The 6,066-nt window shown below is 51.6% G+C and overlaps 1 long non-coding RNA gene across 1 annotated transcript; it reads right to left on the bottom strand.

Annotated features, from left to right (window-relative positions):
• Nucleotides 1-4,409: 4,409 nt before the first annotated feature.
• LOC119100988 (uncharacterized) lies at nt 4,410-5,566 on the bottom strand. Its single transcript, XR_005094489.1, has 2 exons — nt 5,413-5,566; nt 4,410-5,261 (listed from the first exon to the last, which is right to left on the bottom strand). It is a non-coding gene; the product is annotated as an uncharacterized LOC119100988 (long non-coding RNA).
• Nucleotides 5,567-6,066: the final 500 nt, after the last annotated feature.

The following is a 6,066-nucleotide window of genomic DNA, read 5'->3' on the forward strand; positions in this document are numbered from 1 at the left end:
CCGTATCCGGGATTGGGTTCGAAACTGGTGAAACTGGCTGCCTTCTTGTCGCTGTTATTCTACCTATCGATCAGGGTAGTTTTGACGTTCATTAGCGAGTTGTAGCGGGTCCATTATGTGATGCATGTCCCATCTCCTCTGCTTTCCTGGGATCTGACACTAATCCTCCAAGAAGCTCCAGAACGGACAGAGATATGGTTTGCGCAATGAGGGCACGTCCCTGTTTGTCACCTTGCCCCACACTGTTGTCAGAGTGATGCCCGTTGTCCCCTCCGTCGGAATCTGCTAATCTCGGCTCGCTGCGACGACAGTTCGTTGGTATCCGCGTTGGTTTCGGCACGCGTTCTTTACGCTTGTCGTATGCGAAGGCTCGACAGTTCCCATGTTTAGCGAATGGGGAATGCAAAGTATTTCATGATGGGGCCGTAAAGACCGAGTGTTGAGTGTGTCCTGTTCCCACACGGAGAGGCCCGGGTTCAAATGCCGGTTGCGCCGTGTCCCTGAATACCAACATGGCCACTACAATCGCTGGTTGCTCCGTAAAGGATGCGCGCTGACGTTTGTTGCGTACTCTTGAGAAAACCCGCGATGTTATTGGAGTGTTGCGGGAAAACCCCGTTCAACAAGTTACTATGATATCAGAGATAACAGTTGTTGAAGAATGTGAGCTTTTCCGCTAAAAAGCGCATGAACTTGTGAATAGTGCGCAACGATATTAGCTTCTAAGAAGCGTGATTACTGGGTAGGGGCCGCACAGGCCTCAAAATATTATTATAATTCACGTAGAGTTCATTCGGCCTGCATTCTCGGCGTAATCAGCGGGTGTGCAATTATCAACCTTGCTAGGCTCCTTGGCTTCATCATCTTGGGCTGCAGGGGACTGACGTGACCCTCCGTACCGACTCCACATTCGATACGCTGGAACTGAAGTTATGAAGCGGCGGCAATCGGCACGCTAAGAATAGCTGACATCATTTTGTTGATAAATGGCATCCAGCGTCTGCACAGCGTTTTCCGTTGCCGTCTCATGTTAGGTTTTAAGATCACGAGTTTTGGTTTATGTACACAAGGCTTGGCCAGTGTAACCTGGGCTGATGTGTTGCAAAGTCACGAATACTGGCAGGCTGCCATCGTTATATAATTCAGTGCGCCGAGAGTGTCTACAATGTCGCTTTCGCCGCAGTGATGTCGCTCGCAGTTCTAGAGGTGGAAGACAGCCTCAGTTTACTTACACTCTACCACGATGACTGGGTTGTATACACCAGAGATAATTTCCACTGATGTGCAGTGCCACTATTCTGATGCAGTTTTTCTCGAGCTACCCGATGCCTCTTTCCACTTCGCCCTAGTTCACTTTCTTTTTGAGACAGAGGGGGGGGGGGAGTTCTGTTAGGTCTCTCGTCCAGCGTAGGTGAGCCGGATGCTATAGCTGTCCAGGGAAGTCAAGGGTCCTGTGAAGTCTCGTCCAGCGCGGGTGAGCTGGATGTCAAAGCTGTCCAGGAAAGCATAATGTCTGGCGATGTGCTGAGAAGCCGTTGAAGCTCGTCCTTGTAACTTGCATTTTGTCTGTCAGTTGTTCTGATGTCACTATGTTTTGGGCTACGCCTAAAGACACACAGAGAACCATGTAGCGTTGTCTTAAAATGTTTGGACGTTGACGAAATGTGCTGTGTGGCTGGCAAACGTTAACATTATTTAAAATACTTCGATAGTCTGTCGTATTGAAGCGTTGTCAGCAGTACATTGATGAAACGTGTCTTGTCTCTTTCAGTTCCGCTCATATTCCTGAACATATTGACAATTTTATTCAAGCTAATACTTGGATAGCCACCAAGTGTTCTCAAGTCGAAGACTGCCCAGGACGTCATGTGCCGCGATTTTGGTGACATGTTTTTGGAGGCCGCTCATACGGCGCTCAGTGTCGTAACCCGTTGTGCAGTAACGATGTTCGTCGGGACCTGCCTTAAACCTTAAAGCTGTGTTAAAGGTCGGACTTCAGAGATGGTGGTGTGATCACTGACGAATGCATTGCATTTGTTGTCAGCTAGCGAATATCTCTCAATTTCCAAGACGGTAAGTGGTGTATTGTAGACGCGAATGTCAGCTGATCCGCTTGGCTGTTAGCCGCGTCCACGGGCAGATGCTCGATAATAAACCAACACGAACTGGATCGTGATCGAAGACATAGGAATTGAGACAACAGACGGAGTGCGAATATCGACAACATGCTGCATCACTCCCAGCTCCACCTGCCCACAAAGGGCAGCGTGGTTGACTGTGTGGCCCATAGCAGATGATCATGCCACCGAGGTCTGCCGTAAATGTCGTTGAAGTAAATCACGCGTCTGGTACTTCAGCATTCGTTGAAGTGGAGCATATAGATATATCACAGCACCATATTCCTTCCGAATCGCAGATAGGACGCCTGCTCGGTAGGGACCGCCAGCGTATGATATCGCTTTATGGACATAAGGTTATATTTACATACATGCACTTCGCATGCGTGTTGACATGCCATCCTTCCGCATTGTCGTGCCGCGATGTGTTCTGTAATCCGGGGGTAAAAACTGACAACACGTATAACTACAACCCGATCCTCGGCTCCTGAACCGAAGCCAGATGCGTTAAGGTGTAAGCTGCTTGCATCCATTTCCACGGCAAGCGCAATGGCGTCTAGACTTTACACCCCAGTGGAAAGGCGAATGCCAGTTTTGCCTCAGTCAGGTGATTAGAACAGGCGTACTGTGTCGTATTTTGTCGCTTGGAGGGACGCGATGTCATGTACTCGATTGCCAACTAAAAGTAAACGTCTGTTGAGAAACAAAGCCTTCTTCAAGTTGCGTGCAAACAGCCACGACATTTGCCAATCCATGTTATGATGTGCAATGATCCAGCCTGGCTCGAGGCCACTTTCAGTTGAATTTTTTGTACCCGTATCAATCACGCGTTTTGTACTGCTTTGTCGTTGATCGTTCCGAATCGCTTCACCGCTGTCCGGGTAATTACCGCTTTTCGCTCGCACTGATTTCTGCCGATTGCTGGCCCTTATTGCGCGTATCAATTGCCATATACTTACCGCATCACTTCACTTATGGCTATGAATATATCGTGTGCTGAAAACACCTTTCTTTCATCGTTATCCAATGTTGCAACTGATGCAGAGGCTCGGTTGTCGATCATTGTGACGAACGCGTCCCTCGCAGCGTTGTCCTGACAAGAAATGCTGCGACATGTAGTCACATAAGAATTCGTCATACTTCACCCCATCGAAACCACTCTAGCCCATGCTTTTCGCTAATGGTCCAGGTTGATTGGGACGGTCTTCTCAGGTGCAGACGAGCTGTCGCTTTTGCGTTGGCGAGTTATACATTAGGTGGGGTGGGGGCACTTATCTCCAATTTGGGGGGAAATGCGACGTGAGGTAGGTAAAGGGAGAATTGAATGTCAAGAGCAGCCATGGAAAGGTGAGTGATAGCGATTGTTGTGGTGTGTGGTTACATTGCCCAACAAATCTTTGGCGGCATAAGTAAACGATTAAAGTGAAAGGGAAGAAATTGAATTAAATTAGAAATGGGAAGAAACACAACATATGAATGGAATAGATGATGGTAATACCGGAGCAGAAGCCACAGTCCCAAACACCAATTTTGTGCGTGGGTGTCGGCAGTAAGCCAGCCTGTGTATGGTTTGAAGTAAAAGGTAAAGGGAGAAGGAAAAGTAGAGCTTAAAAAACTTTCCCGTCAGCGCATACGTCGAATGCACTGCCAGCACGCATGACGTCACGCATCCCAGCTGACGATCGTGCTGACGACAGATTGAACGGGGCCCATAACTTGCAAGTGACAGTCGCCCTGCCGTAACCTTTGACCTATTTTTCCCGTTTTTGTGAACAATGAATGTAAAGTTCCCGGCGTTCTCCTCAGAGCGGCACCTTGCCCTTCCCCCACCCCTCTAGCCTGTATGTGTATTGTTGGTAAGGTCACTGTCATTGTAAAACCCCTTGAGCGACGGATCTCCATGCTTGCTTACTCAAATAAACGTGCTTTATATCTATGCCATATGCATAGTGCACATCAATTTGTGTGTCAACATGTGAGGCCTGCGCTCTCAAGTCTCTGTGCGATAAGCCGGTTGCAGTTCCCAAATCTTGACATATAAAACAAAGTGCCGCTGAAACGACAGCATCACCTGACGTCTGAAATCGCCGCAATATGTGAAATGGGGCCGGATGCTTGTCAGTGTACGTTCCGACAATCTTATTCACCTGCCAACTTGAAACTATCTAGATGGGGCCGGATGCTCGTTAGTATTATGCATTCCAACAATCTCATTAACTTGCCAGCTTGAATCTATCCAGGAGATTGACCAAGCTCGCCAGACTTGAGCGGCGAATCACTTTACCAACAACGTTGTGCGTCACGTTTGTATTTAGAATGGAACAAAATGTCGGGCCGGGCATGATCTTGCCACATGGTGTGATCGCACAAATGAAATCGTGACACATTGAGTTTACAGTGGTTCCTTGTCCAGTGTTCATTCCCTCAGGAATACGTGGCTTTGGACGCATCAGCGGTCATAGCGTATAGTACCTTGTGGTAGCAAAAGCTGCCACGAACTCGTCTGACCCCTTGAGCTTATCAGACCATTGATAAAACAGGCAGCAGCATCGCCTACACCAATCACAACACATACACAATACCTACATCCAGGTAAAGCCCCCTGCGATTGTTATACAGCAAGACATTGCACATCCAAAACCAAGCCACGAACACCAGTCAACCGCACCAACAGCATCGTGACCCACGACACGACCACCCGTCACGTGATGATGCTCGTTGAGCAGTCTGGTCGGGATCTGGTGCACCGGCCGCGCGCGCTGAAGTTCATCTGGCGGCGAGGGGACCGGGAGCGGAGGTCTGAGACATCCGTCCGGACACGAGGCGCTGCCGCCGCGCCTGACCGCCGGCACGATCCCGGGGCGGGCGAGGAGGGACTCTCCTGAGCGCTCAGACTGCACGCTGTCCCTCGCCAGAGGTCGCTCGCTCCCAAGCTCAGGAGTTCCGGCGCTCAGGGTGCGGCGCAGGTGGGGTCAGGGAGTGCTGTGTTTGTGGTTGGAAGTTTCTAGCCGTCGCCATCGCCCCTGGCTCGACCGCCGCTCCTGACTCGGCCGCCGCCCCTGGCCCAGCCGCTGCCCCGTGAGTTGACGACGTTTCCCCCGTACCCGCCGCTGTGCCCTCTTCCATCTCAAATGCATCGTTCTTCTGAAAAAGATAGGTTGTGTGATGCCGAATACTCCCACAGAAGTTTCTACCATTACAGCGAAAATTCTTAACCTTCCAAGGCGCTCGTCTTCGGCCCGTCTCAGCACACGCAGCTGCTAGCCCCGCCCTGGTCACACATCACGTGACTCACCGTGCCGGCCGGGCCGGTCGTCGCCTCCTGGTACGTGGGCAGCTTGCCCCAGTCGCCGGACGACCGGGTGGTGAAGATGGGCACGTAGGGAGGCGGCGGCTCGTCCGGCTCGTTCTCCTCCGAGTAGCGGCGCGCGCCGTTGCGGTCGCGGCGGGGCCCGACGCGCGGCAGCCGCGCCTCGCGGCGCCGGTGACGCTGGTAGTGCTGCATGTACAGCCGCCTGTCGGCGCGCCGGTGGCGCCGTCACGCGTCAGCGGCGACACTAGCACCCCAGCAATGCAGGGCGTCGCTGGCGCTGTCCACCGACACGCGAGAAGGACGCTGATTACCGACATGCGAGTGCCCCCTCCCGATGTGCTGACGCACGATGTGCACGCCGCTGTTTGACAAGGCGAGTGTGTGTGGTATTGTTCAACTACACAGGGAAGTCCGTCACGCTGATAGCGGCACACGGGTGTTTTGCACTGTCATCCGTCATGCTGGTGTCCGGCCTCTGTTTTGCGGCCCGCGTAGAATGATCTCGATAGTTACCAACAAACAGCTGTCACTGTTACTGGTACTTGATACGCAAACGCAAACGGCGGAACAAAAAATAGATATCGCCACCATTTGGCGACTCGTGAGTATCTTTGTCGAGGCGCAGCCGACATGCGA

Source organism: Pollicipes pollicipes, unplaced genomic scaffold (genome assembly GCF_011947565.3).
Source record: "Pollicipes pollicipes isolate AB1234 unplaced genomic scaffold, Ppol_2.1 Scaffold_4881;HRSCAF=5763_pilon_pilon_pilon, whole genome shotgun sequence".
Classification (NCBI taxonomy): Eukaryota; Metazoa; Arthropoda; class Thecostraca; order Pollicipedomorpha; family Pollicipedidae; genus Pollicipes; species Pollicipes pollicipes.